Genomic DNA, 14,717 nt, shown 5'->3' on the forward strand with positions numbered 1-14,717 from the left:
ATTGAGCACCTGCTGGATGCATGGTGCTGATCTAGGCACAGGGAAGGATATGAAAGAAGTCGAACGCCAGGCATATGCAAGGTGTTCAAAGTTAAAGTAATTTCCAGCAAAGGTGATGGAGACCAATCACAGAAATGTGGGGGGCTACTCCCCCGAAGCCATGGGCTACCCGACCTAGATGCTTGCTCATTTATGGCTCTTCTCTTTCTCCTCCTCCAGTTTCTTCTCCTGATGTATCCAAGCAGGACCCTATGGGGCCTTCCCTGAACAGACTCACCCCACCCCATGTCCTCCACCTGCCTCTTGTCCATAGAAAACTGTAGCCTCCTAGGCCTTCTCTGAGTTCCAAAGAGTAAATTTAATCAGAGAAGTGAGAAAATGAAGAAAGAAAGGAAAACAGTCGAGCTAGACAAAATAATAATAGCTTAGCCATTAAACAAAGTCAAGGACCTTTAGTTCCTCCTCAGGGGCTACAGATAATATTCTGAGCCACGTCCTTTGAGCTGTTTTGCAGATGCTGAAAATCCCATCAGGTGAAAGAAGTTAACTGGATGCTGCCCACAGCACGTAGATCCCCAGACCAGTTGGAACCAGAAGGTTGATGATGTTGACTTCCGATTACCTCACCACCAAACAATCAGAAGAATGTCCACAAGCTGATCACTTACCCCACAACCCCCCTCCCTCACCCTGTCTTTACAAACCTTTCCCTGAAAGCCTTCAGGGAGTTTGGCATTCTAAGCACTAGCTACCTGGACTCCTTGCTTGGCACCCTGCAATAAACCACAATCTGGTGTCAGTAGATTGCCTTTATTGTGTGTGGACAAGCGGACCCACGTTTCGTTCAGTAACACTGACTCTTCCCTTTCTGGCTAAGGTCCTTTGAGGCTCTGGGTAGACTTTGCCACAAATTTATAATGAATAATCACCAATAGACAATATTTATTCACATACAGAGGAAAATATATCCAACTCTAAGTAGCAGAATGTGGATGCTTCTTATCATAGACTTTATTCTTTAAAAGGAATAGGTCCACTGCGTTTATAGAAATGATAAGTGCTTATTATTTTTAAAAGATGAAACCAGAAAAATAAAAACCCAATACAATCTAGAAATGATTGTTCTTGACAGCTGACATACAAAGAGATGGAAGAAGGAGTAGTTCAGATCATATTCAGTGAAATAATTTCATACAAATGGGATCATATTGTATGTGCTTTTAAAATTAAAATGCTTACATTTTTTTCCTGCGAGTTAGGTAAAGAAAAAGAAACAGGGGTGAAACAAAAGGAATTGTTGAAACTGAAATAATGTTTTTAGCACAAGAGAGTCATTTTTAAAAGATTCTTCTAATTTTAAAAGGATAAAATAATGAAGCTTTCACTGAACACTTGGGAACATATTTTAGGAAAGGAGTTGTCCTCTGCTGGGTGTCCACACATGGTGGCCCCCACAGGTGACGTGATTGTGCACAAAGGTGGTGGTGGGGTGGCCAGGCTCCTGTCCACCTTTGTCGTTTGTCGCCTATCCCGGCCCTGTCCCAGCAGGGCTCAGGGAGGAATTCAAAGTGTACTTTACCTCCATTTTTTTTTTTGAATTTTGTAATTTTTTAATTTTTAAAATTACTTAAGGTGTACAACATGGTAATGTGATATGTGTATACATAATGAAATGATTACTGTGGTCAGATTTTGAAGGAACAAGGGAAGGCCAACAATAGCAAATACCTCACAGCAGCATTGGAAGGTAAATATTATTGACTTTGGCAACTATGTATCTGTTGGTGGCATCTTAGAGTAATTTTCCCTTGAGAGGGGGAGACAGATACCAAATTATAATTCTCAAAAATTTTATTTAAAATGTTCTTTTTCTTTGTCCATTTATTTTGTTTTCTTCAAATGCCTTGTGGTTTTGAAATTGTTTCATTATACTGTAGGAAAAAATGTTTTTAAAAATCAATTTAATTTTCTGTTTTTTTCAGGAATGTTAATTTTTTATCACCACTCTTTTTTTTTTGGTGTTCTTTTTTTTTTTATTAGTTTCTTCTTTATAACAAAGTGAATCAGTCACACATATACATCTGTTCCCACATCCCTTCCCTCTTGCGTCTCCCTCCCTCCCACCCTCCCTATCCCACCCCTCCAGGCGGTCACAAAGCACCGAGCTGATCTCCCTGTGCTATGCGGCTGCTTCCCACTATCTATCTACCTTACGTTTGGTAGTGTATATATGCCCATGCCTCTCTTTCGCTTTGATGAATGGATAAAGAAGATGTGGCACATATATACAATGGAATATTACTCAGCCATAAAAAGAAACGAAACTGAGCTATTTGTAATGAGGTGGATGGACCTAGAGTCTGTCATACAGAGTGAAGTAAGTCAGAAAGAGAAAGACAAATACCGTATGCTAACACATATATATGGAATTTAAGAAAAAAAAAATGTCATGAAGAACCTAGGGGTAAAACAGGAATAAAGACACAGACCTACTGAGAATGGACTTGAGGATATGGGGAGGGGGAAGGATAAGCTGTGACAAAGCGAAAGAGAGGCATGGACATATTTACCTCCATTTTTAAGTAGTTTGGGATATCTGTGGTGTTCCTGGATCCATCTGTGTACCTCCCATTGCTATATAATATCTGGATGCCCAGATATCCCCTGGAGGGCATGAGTACTGGGTTCGAACAAATTAAATCAGATATTTGCTAATGCCCGCCATGAAAATCCCTATGCTAGGTGAAGCCCTTGCCCTTCCCATCATCCTAATCTTATAGGATTTATGTTAACTCAGAATAAACTGAAGGAAAAGTAATCCAACTGTAGAAGGGGGGAACAAATAAGTTTCAAGGTCATCTTCTCTTCAGGTATCAGAACACCCAGCAAAGGATCCCTACATCACTCCATCTTCTCTTCCCACCCCTGTCCCTGTCTTTTTGTCTCTATCTCCCTCACTTTCTCACACGAGCAAAAAATTTATATGTCAAATATTGAAACCATACATATTAGAAGGAAACAAACTGTTTTTAATCCTCTTACGCTGGTGAAGGTCTTTCTAAGTGTGACGTGTTTAAAGAACCCCTTTGGCTTCTACCTGCCCATCACTGTATGGGGTTGTGACAGATACCCCACCTGCTCGCTAGCCACAGAACTGAGCAAATGACCAATCATGGCACATCTCTCATCTCTATGGACTGGTTCAAGGCAGGGAGAAGGGGGAGGAGGACATATAACCCCAGCAGAGTCATTCTGAGTCCTTCCATGGGATATGATATACAGACTTCGAGAGTCTTTTATTTGGGGATTCTAAATCATTAGAATGTAAGCTCAGAACTGCCAGCAGTTCTTTTTATCATTACACAGAGATTATCTGCTTTAGAGAAAATGATATCTCATATAGATATAGACAAAGCTGAACAGTGAGAAGAGAGACAGAGCCCTGATGATATATTGTGGAGATCCTCATCCAGTCATGCAGAAAGAGCTACCTCTGTAGCATCCAGTTACATGAGCCAACATTCTTCACTTCCTTCCTTCCTTCCTTCCTTCTTTCTTTTCTTTTTCTTTTCTTTTCTTTTCTTTTGCTTAAGCTAGTTTGATTTGGGTTCTATCTCTTGAAATTGATTGAGTACTGACAGATGCAGCATGAAACCCCACATGCCTTAAAGGAAAATATTGATTGATTTAATTACATGAAAATTAAAAGCATGTATGTGGAGCAAAAAAAAAACTGTAAAAAAGATAAAGGGAAAACTGGGAAAATTATGTATAATATATATGACAGGAAGAGGGTTAGTATTCATAATCTATAAAGAACACTTACAAATCAATATGAAAAAGGTAAACAGGGAAGGAGGAAAAGAGCAAAGGATACATATGAACAGAAACAGAAAGATGCTTCACCTAATTAATATAAAAAATATGAAAACTCAACCCACGAGACTCATTTTTCATCTTTCAGATTGGCAAATATCCAGAGCTGGCAAAGGTTAGGGAAAACGAAGCCTGTAGTTATCAAAATGATAAGGAAATGCCACAAATTACACACATACATTTGACAAATTAGATAAAATGGACCAGTTCCCTGAAAAACACAAACTACCATAAATTTCTCAATATGAAATAAATCATTTGAAGAGCCATATAGCTATTAAGGAAATTGAATTCGTAATTTAAAAACTCCCCCAAAAGAAATACCCAGGCCCAGAAGGTTTCAATAGAGAATTCTACCAAATGTACAAAGAATCTACACCAATTCTTTACAACCTCTTCCAGAAAACAGAGGAAGAAGGAGCACTTCCAAACTCACTTTATGAGGTATTACCCTGATACCAAAACCAAAGGTAGTACAAATAAAGAAGACTAAAGACCAATATCCCACAGAATATAAATACAAGATGCCTTAACAAAATATTAGCAAAGAGAATTCAGCAAAATAATAATTTTGCTGAATAATTATACACCATATACACCACAAAAATACATACACCACAAAAATAATTATACACCATAACCAAGTGGGGTCTAATTCAAAGGATGCAAGGCTGGTTCAATATTTGAAAATCCATCAAGGTAATTCACTATCCTGATAGACCAAAAGTAGAAAAATCACATGACCATATCAATTGATGCAGAAAAAGCACGTGACAAAATTCAACACTCATCCCTGATTTAAACAAAAACCTTTCACAGACTCACAGACTTAGAGGGTGGGCTTGTGGTTGCCAAGGGGGAAAGGTGAGGGGGACGGATGAATTGGGAGGTTGGGATGGGCATATACACACTACTACATGTAAAATAGGTAATTAACAAGGACCTACTGTATAGCACAGGGAACTGTACTCAACACTGTAATAACCTATATGGGAAAATAATCTGAAAAAGAGTGGATATATGAATATGTATAACTAATTCCCTTTCTGTACACCTGAAACTAACACAACATTGTGAATCAACCATACTCCAATATAAAATAAAAAATAAAAATAAAACTTTCATAAAACTAAGAATAGAAGGAAACTTCCTGACTTGATGAAGAGCATCTACAAAAATCCTATAGCTAACCTCACACCTAATGGCGCAAGACTGAATGCTTTTCTCCTAAGACTGAGAACAAGGCAAGGATCTAACAATCCAATTGAAAATAGGCAAAAGACATGAAAAGACATTTCACTAAGGGGATACGTGGATGGCAGATGAGCACAAGAAAAATGTTCAACATCATTAGCCATTAGGGAAAGGGAAATTAAGACCATTATGAGATATTACTACACACCATTAGAACAGATAAAAATAAAAATAGTGACAACACCGAAGACGGACAACGATGCAGAGCAACTGGATCTTTCATACGTTGCTGGTAGAATGCAAAATGGTACAGACATTCTGGAAAATGGACAATTTCTTTTTAAAAAATACTACACATACACTAGTCATACAACTCAGCAATCACACACCTGGGCATTTGTCCCAGAGAAATGAAAACTGGTGTCCACACAAAAATCTGCACATGATTGTTCAGAGCAGCTTTGCTTGTTTGTTTGTTTGTGGAATAGCCCCAAATTGAAAACAACAAAAATGTCCTAAAATAGGTGAATAATTAAACCAACTGCAGTACATCCATGCCATGGAATACTACTCACTAATAAAAACGAATAGATCGGGGCTTCCCTGGTGGCGCAGTGGTTGAGGGTCCGCCTGCCGATGCAGGGGACACGGGTTTGTGCCCCGGTCCCCGGGAAGATCCCACATGCCGCGGAGCGGCTGGGCCCGTGAGCCATGGCCGCTGAGCCTGCACGTCGGGAGCCTGTGCTCCGCAACGGGAGAGGCCACAACAGTGAGAGGCCCGCGTACCAAAAAAAAAAAAAAAAAAAGAACGGACTATTGATACATATAACAACTGGGATGGATCTCTAGGTTATTATGCTTAATGAAAAAAAAAGCTTATCTCAAAAGATAACGTAGATGATTCCATTTATATAACATTCTGGAAATGACAACATTAAAGAGATGGAAAACAGATGAGCGGTTGCCAGGGGTTAGCTTTGGTGAGAGGAAGGGGAGTGGGGTGATTATAAAGGAGTAGCACAAGGGAGAACTTTGTGGTGATGGAACAATTCCACATCTTGATTGCACTGGTGGTGACATGAATCCACACGTGATAAAGTGACATAGACGTACGCACACACACTGCACCAACGTCTATTTCCTAGTTTTGATGTTGTACTGTACTTACATTAGACGTACCCATTGGGGGAATCTGGGAGAAGGGTACATGGAACGTCTCTGTACGATCTTTACAGCTTCCTGTGGGTCTATAATTATTTCAAAATTAAAAGTTTTGAGAAATCATATATGTGGCTCACATTATATTTTTACTGGACAGCACCTCGGTCCTCCATTAAATGTGACATAAACTCAGTCTACCTAGATTGAGCCTTGAGCTGCTACTTGGTTCTTGGTGGGTCCCTCTGTTCAGCTGCCTCCTGTTCATTTCAACCCCCAACAATGTCCCCACCCACCACCAAACACACACACGTGCATCTCTGGCTGGGTCCTTGCTGGAAATGGCTGACCACCAGAACCACAACCCTGGCCCCCAGCCCACCACTCTCTTGTTCACTGGTTTCCCACCAACTTGCCCGTGCACCAGACATCCTTCTCCACCCTCAGACAGTCATGTATGATAATGCCAGACTGTGGATCCCAGTGGACCCTGATATCAAAATACCAAATTATCCCCAAAGGGCTCAGACCTCTATCTGGATCTGAACTTCAGGCCCCATCCCCCCGTTTTTTTGTGGGTTTTTTTGCGGTACGTGGGCCTCTCACTGTTGTGGCCTCTCCCGTTGCGGAGCACAGGCTCCGGACGTGCGGGCTCAGCGGCCATGGCTCACGGGCCCAGCCGCTCCGCGGCATGTGGGATCTTCCCAGACCGGGGCACGAACCCACGTCCCCTGCATCAGCAGGTGGACTCCCAACCACTGCGCCACCAGGGAAGCCCAGGTCCCACCCCCTTTTTATCTCTACCCCTAAGCGGGCCCAGTTCACAGCAGCTGCAACTTGCCTCTCACCCATGTGCACCAGCGTCATGCCTTGGTGCCCTTCCCAGACACCCAACAACATACAGCTTCATGCAGAAGTTTCACACCTCACCAAGGCATGACCACTTCTCCCCTGAAGTTGTCTCTGGAAATGACATTCTTCCCAACGAGTAAAATTTGTTGATTTTATTCCCCTAGCTGGTTCCACGATATTTTTGAGCTGCCATTAAAGCTTCCTAGACCCTAGTTTTTTGGTACTATATTGACACAAGCTGCAAAGAGCTAATGTACACTGTCAACAAACAATTACACTTTTATCACTTGCAATATATGGAATTGCAGCTTACTAGGCATTTTCTCTAATCAGATACTTACCACTGCTCTGCTCTTTACCAGGCTTGGGAGATAAATTCTAACATGGAGGGTTCCTCAAAGGTGCTAAAGCTCGAGGGGGTGGGCAAGCTTGAGTCTCCCCATTTGGATACTTGAATCATTCCTCTGCCCTGCAGCCTGCTCTTCCCTCACCCACTCCTTACTGTTGAATTGATTTCAGACGAGTTGATGACCCCACAAGCCAGGAGGAGATATCACATTGCATGTCGGAATAAGCAAATAAAACTTTCAGATTTTCACATCTTTTATCTGACAAGTCTAAATACTATATTGAAAGGAGTGAGGTATTGTTCAATAGTGCAGTCCAGACTTATTAGAGAAAAGGGGTAAAATGATGGCAGGAAAGGCAAGAGGCCCCTATCGCTGTTGGCTATCTTCTTGTTGACTCTAAAATGTGCGGAGAACAGCTTTTATTGTTGTTTGTTTTTGTTTGTTTGTTTTTGTGGTACGCGGGCCTCTCACTGTTGTGGCCTCTCCCGTCGCAGAGCACAGGCTCCGGACGCGCAGGCTCAGCGGCCATGGCTCACGGGCCCAGCCGCTCCGCGGCATGTGGGATCTTCCCGGACCGGGGCACGAACCCGTGTCCCCTGCATCGGCAGGCGGACTCTCAACCACTGCGCCACCAGGGAAGCCTGAGAACAGCTTTTGCAAACAGATGGCATGGCCATAGATGTAAGCCAATACTCTTCTTTCGCTTTATCAAGGCTTCTTGGATTTTGCACTTCCTCACGAGCCGTTTTTTGGCTTGTCTCCCTGCCCAGAGGAGCCCAGAGTCTTGGAAACTGGTGATGCTCATGACCCCAAATTTCTCACTGTCCCAGTTCAGAATCCATCAATGGCTTCCAACTGTCCTTACGATTAAAACCAAAATCCCTAAGGAGGCCCACAAAGCCTGCCTGGCTCAAGCCCCTCCAGTCTTCTTTGGTCAAGGGTGGGGACAGCAGTCAGCCCAGAGTGCAGGCAATACGGGGTGTATTTCCTGTGGAGAACTTGAAAACAATAATAAAGCAGACTTGAAAAGTCTACTTATTATCACCATGAGTCTGCACCCCAGTGTTAGTGATAAAATCCTCTTCCCCGCCTCTCTCCCACCCTCCTCCTTGATACACTGCTGGTTTCAGTTCCTTCAATTGGCCAATCCCTCATCCTCAGGGCCTTTGCACATGCTGTTTCCTCTTCAGAACATTTTCTCACATCCCCTCCACCTCTCTGATTAACTCCTTCTCATCATTCAACTCTCCTCACAAAAGTTAACATTATTTTCAGAAAGGTACATTCCTGACCTTCCAGACTAGTCTGTCTATTTTGCATTCTCGAAGGTCCCTGTGGAGGTCACTGCTACTCTTCATGTATCTCCAGCTTTCCTTCCAGACACTGGTGGAACCGTCCCTCCGCACCTTTGCTGAGCTCATGCCTGGCCATGGCACTGGCTTTGCCAAGGCTGAATGGTAGCAGCGAAGTGTGCTGTTTCAAGGAGGGAGCCTCGAGGACCCTGGGTTCCTTTCACGAAATTCCCCTCTTCCCTTTTCCCTGCTGCAGTGACCCTGGGTCTCTGTCAGCGGGGGTGTCTGAGTGATTTCACTAAGCAGACAACCCCTGCACACCACCTCTGAACATGTAGTATGGCAAGAAAGAAACATTTAGTGAGTTAAGCCTTGGAGATTTGAGGGTTGTTTGTTACCATAATGTTTCAAAGTGTAGATTTTTATTACTATTCAGGTATGGTGAGGGCAACAGATGAGGAGGCAATTGCCATTGAAAAGATAGTTTGTTACAGCTCCCAAAGGTGGGGGAGGGAGCATGCCATGCCACACAGGGCCACACGGGGAAGCACCAGGGTTGGTCAGGATGTAGAAGGGATAGGAGGAAAATGTGAGCAAGAGCCTTAATTGGGGTTGCAGGAGGGGAAGGAATGGGTGAGGCAGGGTAAGCAGGCGACTGCCCTTAGTTGTCTGACATCTGACCCTGGGGGGCTTAGGGCAGGGGGATGGTGGCTTAACAGGTAAGAGCTCAGTAAAGGAGGTAGGTGGGCTCTGAATTGGTTGGTTTGCATATAAAAGGCTCACTCCCAGAAGAGTAGTTTGCTGTGTCTTAGAATTGCTAACCCTGAGAGGGGCTGCCTCTCCTGGGTCAGCAAAGTCCCAAGATGTCAAAGCATCAGAAAATATTTGTATTATTTGTGTGATTAACACATACAGCCATACACGGCCCATCCTGACAATTACACTTTTTTTTTTCATTGCTAGCATTTACCACATTTCCTAATAAGATGTATTTGGGGGTAAATATTTTTATTATTTTTGTGATTATTTTGTTCAGGTCTCCATGAAAGCAGTGGATATGTTTGCTTTCCCCATCCTTGTCCAGTTCATTGCATACAGTAAGTTTCCTACATATGAACAAGTTCCGTTTGGGGAGCGGTTTCGTAAGTCCAATATGTACGTAAGTCCAACAAGGTTAGCCTAGGTACCCAACTAACACAATCGGCTATATATAGTATTGTACTGTAATACGTCCATAATACTTTTCACACAAATAATACATAAAAAACAAACAAACACAAAAAAATAAAGCAAACATTTTTAATCTTACAGTACAGTACCTTGAAAAGTACAGTAGTACAGTACAACAGCTGGCATCCAGGGGCTGGCATTGAGTGAACAGGCAAGAAGTTACTGACTGGAGGAGGGAGAGGAGGTGGGAGATGGTAGAGCTGAAGGATCATCAGCAATAAGAGATGGAAGGCAAGCTGAAATTTCACTCACGCCTGACGTCGATGGCACAGGTTCTGGTTCCTTGCTGGATTCAACTCTATCTACCCTCTTGAAAAACGATCCAGTGATGTCTGGGTAGTAGCTCTTTTTTTCTCATCATAGATGGCACAGTACCGCTGGATTGCATTCTGAACGGCTGCTGCAATCTTCGTGTACTGTTCTACGTTTAGGTGCTGTGCCTCAAAAACTAACAGCGCCTCCTCAAATAAAGAAAATCCCCTTGCCATTTCCTGCATCGTGAATCTCTTTGGTTCTTCAGTTAGTTCTTCCTCTTGTCTGTCTTCGTCTTTTCTCTGGGCCTCCAATTCCTGGCACTTCTTAGCAGTACCAGCTACATCACCACTGCTTTTATGCTTGCTTCCAGACACCCTGGGCTTGAAATAAAGACACTTTACTACTGTACTCTATACAGTACTGTACAGAGTATACAAAAGCGCAACCACTTGTAGAGGATGCACGCACGTGACAATGTATACCAGACACATGAACTAGCTTGTTACTGGACACGCGAATGCACATTCGCATCTTTGAAAGTTCACAACTTGAATGTTCGTATGTAGGGGACTTGTATTTATTTTTGAATGAATGAATGGAGGGTTATCTGTCATTTCCAGGGGCAGCCACACAGTGTCACAGTTCATCACGATGCTGCCAGGATAGACAACAGGAGGGGGAGACAGCCGGACATGGTATAAGGAACACTTACTGACTCTGGCCATCTACCTACACCCACGAAACAGGGTGAGATACAAGGAAAAAGCAGCCTGTTCTGGACATCTCCAGGAAGAGGAGGGGCTTTTAAGGGGGCTGTCAGGAAGAAGAGACAGAGGGAAGTGGAGGGAGGGTGGAGAGGAAGCAGTGAGCCCAGGTGGGAAGGTGAGACTGCCCCAGGCTCAGAACTGCACCCTCCCTGCTTTGTGGAGACTGAGGAAGGGAGAGACCCTTAGAGGGGAATTGCTCCACGGAGCAGCCGGCAAGGTTGGACTGTCCACAAAAGGGCTGGTACGTCCCCACCCAAGTTTGGCCCAGATGCAGCTGAGTTGGTGCTGCCCACCTGCAAGAAGCACTGAGGCCTTGAGCATATCAGCAGTGGCCAGTGTGGCCTGAAGACCGGGGGGGACCCTCCTGAAATGTCGAAGTCTGTGAAAGACTTGCTTGGGGGAACCACAACAACGGCTGAAATGAGATTTCTCACCTTCATGAGTGGAGGCTCTAGGTCAAAATTCTTTTTAAATGCAATGATATGACACTTTTTCCACCCAAGAGAAGCATTTGCATATTCCTATCTGTAAAAATAAAAGGTAGTCTTCTGACTCCAGGAGATAGTACCCATGTCTGAGAATTCCAAGGCTCTCAGTTGACTGACTACCATCTTCCCAAGCTGGGGCCTCTGGGCTCTGAGGCACAAGGGTTGGGGTGAGACCTTGAAGGGACCCTGTCAGGTGAGGAACAGTTGAAGGAAGTGGGCATGGAAAGTAAAAGAGAATTGGTCAGGAGAGAACTGTCTTCAATTCCCTGAAAGTCCATGCCTGACACACCAATGTCCTCATGAAATGATGAGCGAGAACCAGGACCGCAAGGACGGAGGTTCCGGGGAAGCTACTTGGGTCCATCAACATACAGAAGAACATGAGCAGTCACACCTGCCTGGGGAGGCAATAGGCTGCCTCTCAAGGTCAATCCAATTTTAATTCCTCAGTTACTTATTGAGGGCCAATGGGTGTCAGATGCTGAACCTCAGAGACAGGTCAGAGCCGTGGGCCGAGCTCACCGGGACATGGCTTTGTTTCCACTAGTCAGAGGACCCATGGGAAAGACCAGAATGAAACTCTTATCTCCACGAACTCTGATCTGGAGCCTTGGAGTCCATTAGTACAGTGAAGTGACTCCATTACTGGAGTGTGTGTAAATCCTGATTCCTGATGTCTAGAGAAACAGGAGGATAGGACAGACGGAAGAGTAAGGCTTTAGTCGAGCGTCTCCCAGGCACGTGGCGGCCTTCTGAGATAGGGACAGAACAATGAGTCGTCCCCGCGTGAGTACTGCTGTGGCTGGTGCTCTAGGCCTCAAGTGAAACCAGAGATCTAGCCAGCTCTAAGGGCATGATGACTGGGAATGACAGAGACCGACCACCCCTTGGGTGATGTGGCTCAAGGCTTTGCCTTTGCAGTACTTGGCCTGCCTTTCAGCCTCCGCTCACATCTCTCTCCCCTTTGCTCTCTCCCCTGCACCCACATGGGCCTTTACACTTCCCTTGAATGTGCTGTATTTCTTCCCACCCCAGGGCCTTTTCATATGCTGCCCCCAGGGCTGTGTGCACTGCTCTCTCCCTTAGCCACCCAGGCTGCCACCACCTCACCTATCCATCTCCCACTAGCTTCTGGGGTCTCAGTTTGAATGTTACTTCCTCTGGGAAAGAGTTTGGAAATCCCTGATAAACCTCCTCCAATAACAGAGTATTTCTCCTTTATAATATGCATTCCAATCATAATGAATTGATTTTCTTATTGAATTACTTGTGATGTATCTGTCTTTCCTTCTTGATGGTAAGTCCCTCAAAGGTAAGGACGTTTAACTTCTTCTCTGCATCACTAGCACATATAAGATGGAATATTGTTACGGACTGCATATGTCCCCCCAAAATTCATATGTTGAAATCCAACTCTCCCCAGAGTTAATGGTACTAGGAAGTGGGGCCTTTGGGAGGTAATTAGGAATCAAAGAGGTCAGGAGGGTGGGCCCTTCTTGAATGGGATTAGTGCCCTTATGAGAGTCATGAGAAAGCTTGCTTCCTCTCTCTGCTCTCCATCCACCATATGAGGATACAATGAGAAGGTAGCAGTCTGCGTGCGACCCGGAAGACAGCTCTCACCAGATCCTCACCGTGCTGGCACCCTGATCTTAGGCTTTCAGCACCCAAACATGGGAAATAAATCTCTGTTGTTTATAAGCCACCCAGTCTATGGAATTTTTGTTATAGCAGCCCAAGCTGATTAAGACAAATATGTAGGGAATGAATGAATGAATATTCAACCATTAGAGAGTCGACAGAAAACTTGTGCATGGGATGAAGTCCAGGGGGAGAAAGCAGTCACAAGCTTCCAAAAGACAGAAAAAGCGTTGACTGTTGTCCTTTGAAAGGCCAATTTACCAGGTTGGCCCTTGGCTGGAATCTGGGATCATGGATTTCAGGAGGGTCCCCACCATTCCCAGAACTGATAAGAGTGTTCTAAAATATTTGTATAAACACTATAGTTTATACTGAACACCTGCTTTCCCTCTGAATCTGGAACTTTAGTACAGGCCAGGCAGAGGGTGCCCATGCAATCTGCCACCAAGAAAAACTCTGGGCACTGAGTCTCCAATGAGCTTCCTTGGGTGGTAACATTTCACTTGTCACAGTTCACTGCCGGGGGGGAGTAAACGCATTCTGTGTGACTCTACTGGGAGAGGACTCTTGGAAGCTTGTGACTGGTTTCTCCCCCCGGACTTCATCCCATGTGCAATTTTCCTTTGTTGTTTTGCTTTGTATCCTTTCATTTTAATAAATCATAGCCAGGAATGCAACTATATGCTGAATCCTGTGAGCCTTCCAGTCAGTCATTGAACCTAAGCTAAGAGTGATCATGGGGACATCCAACACAGAGGGTGACAAATAAACACAACCAGATTCTTCTGCAAAGTACAAATACTAGATTATTCTCCGAAGGATATTCTAGGTGTTCAGTGGTTAAACAGAAATGGGAAATGCTGGGTTAAACAAAGTGAAGCAAGGATTTTTCGAAAATAAACAAAAAACAGGGTGCTTATGGGAGCTTTTAGTAAGCTAACAGCAAACTTCCAAGGCAGGGATAGATTATGTAATAGTTCCCCAACACATTTGATCATAAACACTTTTATTTTTAAAGCAGCATATGGGCCAGGGTTGTGTGGAACCCTCTCTAGGAAATGATATGCCCAGAGAAGGCAGGTCACAGCTTGGGCTATTGCTACGTTGGCCAGGAGGCTGCTGATGATCTGGGTGTCAGGAGCCCTGAAACCCATAGTGACACCAAAAGGCTGAAGAGTGCCCCAAGATCTAGAGATCCTTGTAAGAAATCCCCACTTCTGGGCTTCCCTGGTGGCACAGTGGTTCAGAGTCCGCCTGCCGATGCAGCGGACACGGGTTCGTGCCCCGGTCTGGGAAGATCCCACATGCCGCCGAGCGGCTGGGCCTGTGAGCCATGGCCACTGAGCCTGCGCGTCTGGAGCCTGTGCTCCGCAAGTGAGAGGCCCATGTACCGCAAAAAAAAAAAAAGAAATCCCCATTTCTGAGGGTGATGCATGCATGTCTCTTGCTTGCGATCTTAAAAAGCCCAACAAATATAGAATTATCCAGGAATAAACAGTAATATAGCAAATTGGGCCTTTATTGAGTGGCTCTCATTTAAGGCTCTTAGCACTTCAAACAGTGATATTTAAAGAAGACATGTCAATTGACCTTGGGAATAAAAGAGTAAATGTA

General features: G+C 44.2%; 1 protein-coding gene across 1 annotated transcript in view; it reads right to left on the minus strand.

The window, feature by feature from the left end:
* Nucleotides 1-14,717, minus strand: part of CSMD2 (CUB and Sushi multiple domains 2) — a 659,332-nt gene that overhangs the window by 547,245 nt on the left and 97,370 nt on the right. The window lies entirely within an intron of this gene.

Source organism: Mesoplodon mirus, assembly GCF_964341445.2.
Source record: "Mesoplodon mirus genome assembly, chromosome: 3".
Classification (NCBI taxonomy): Eukaryota; Metazoa; Chordata; class Mammalia; order Artiodactyla; family Ziphiidae; genus Mesoplodon; species Mesoplodon mirus.